The sequence below is a fragment of the Olea europaea genome, unplaced genomic scaffold (assembly GCF_002742605.1).
Source record: "Olea europaea var. sylvestris unplaced genomic scaffold, O_europaea_v1 scaffold17632, whole genome shotgun sequence".
Taxonomy (NCBI): Eukaryota; Viridiplantae; Streptophyta; class Magnoliopsida; order Lamiales; family Oleaceae; genus Olea; species Olea europaea.
The window spans coordinates 236-2240 of record NW_019235358.1 but is presented as its reverse complement, the minus strand read 5'-3'; the positions used below and the strand labels follow the sequence as shown (position 1 = coordinate 2240).

Sequence of the window (2005 nt, the reverse complement as noted above, 5' to 3'; positions counted from 1 at the left end):
TTAACAAGAAAACGAGACTGAAAGAGTGATGATAGTTTGTTCTGAGTAGAGAGATTTGCACTAAATACGCCAAAAATACCAATGAATACATTATATTCTATGATTACTATACCTTGTTGTTGATAACTGGCAAAACGTCCATAAACCAGGTATCTCGTCTCTCTGACTGGCAATGTGCAAACCACGAATTTAAGAATAAACCATTTTGTCGAGAAGCTACAAAGCCTTTTACTGCATTCAGCATATCATTTCTAAAATCTACTCCACATAAGTTTCAAATGATTAAATTCTGGGGACATGATAAAAAAAACATATGAAAACAAGCTAAAAATGTCGAATAGATAGAATTGCAGAAATTGGATCTATGATGTTGAACATTGTGCATGGTTTAATTTGCAGTCGAGCCAAGTAACTTGAGGATCAGCTGTAAGAGCAGCCAAGCTCTCCTGTAACTGGATAAATAAGGCAAATGGAGAACTGAAATTCTTATTTTTATCTTTCTTATCATTTGACTACTAAAACAAGTAATAAAAATTTAATGTAAGATAGGTGTAGCAATAAAATGAAATCAAAATTACTTGCCAAGAATCATAGGCGGCATTGAGGATGAACATCGGTGTGTCAACGTTGGCAATTAAATTCTGAGGAAAAAAGCACTAATAAGGAAAAAAGCAACAATGAGTAAATGATACAATTATGCCCATGTTTGGTGGGGATTAAAATAATATATTTTGTAGATTTTGATAGAAAATGGTGAAAATATGTGGTTAAAAAGTTGTAGGTTCCATAAAATGTGTGGTTATAATTAATTATTGACTTTGACTTAAATTAGCAATACAAAAAGATGAAGAGAAAGAGGAAGAGGAATACTTTACCGAAGTTGGATCTAGGTGGTCAGTACAAGTGCTTAGCAGGTCTGTTTTAACATCCTAAAAGCTAACTACACCGCCAAAAAAATCTCAAACTATATGTCCACCTGATACGTCAACATTGCTATTAATATTTTCGGAGTCACAAGAATGTCAAAGTTTATTTGGGGACGAATAAGGAATTAAAGATTTGAGAATTACGCATTAATAAATAATCCAGCATTACTCATATATTTCACTTTGGTGCTTTCAAGAAAGAAACTTTGGAAATCATCACAGTGTAATATTGAGGCTAGACCACCAGTAGAGCAACCAGAAAGAAGGGCCTGAAACAGCGCTCGTAGTATTAAAACGGAATTAGCATAGGCAGGTAAAAGCAAAGAAAAAAAGGCGGCAAATCGTGAGAAATTACTTGGGTATGCATTGTGCATTCCTTTTGACATTAGGTCTTCAATTGTAGCTAGCCATATACGTTGTCCTCTGAACTGCAATCCTGTAGCCTACACAGAAACACATAAAAAAATCACTGCTCAATGCTCATGTATTTAACCAAAACTCAATAAGACAAACAAAACTGAAGAACAAAATGCAACTGCACTTTATAAACCTTACCTTCACTGTCGCCAGCGAAGGAGGCCCTATCACAATACCGTATTGTGGAAAAAATGTGTTTCTCAAAACACTATTACTTAAAGGAAAAATCGTTTCTATTCTTTACCGCTTGTCTCGACAGCTAGCTTGTGTTGATTGGTCATTTTCGGTTCACTAGAGTTGTACTTCTTTGGGGATAATCTGGACAGTTGATGAGATCCAATAGTTGAGAATTATGGAGAAATAATTAAGGGAGGCTGAACAGTCTCTGTTTTTCGTTCATTCTGATTTTTTCTTCTCTTTCCTGAGTCAAGGGTTTTCTCTCTTTCTCTAGAAGCCTTTGTTCGTCTTCTCTCAGATTTGTAATATTGATCTATTTTTGATAATCTTGTTGTTTGATTAAGAGTTTATAAGAACCTATTGTGCAGTGTTTTAGGCCTGAAAAGTGGCCGGTAAATCTACAGTTGTGTTGTCTCGAAGGTTCTTTTTGTCAAGATTGGCTAGGTTGGTTATTTGCAAGATCTAAGTAGATCGATGACCAAATT

General features: G+C 34.9%; 1 pseudogene; it reads right to left on the bottom strand.

Moving 5' to 3' along the window:
• Window positions 1–112: 112 nt before the first annotated feature.
• On the bottom strand, window positions 113–1551 carry LOC111378070 (annotated as a pseudogene).
• Between the last annotated feature and the right edge of the window lie 454 nt (window positions 1552–2005).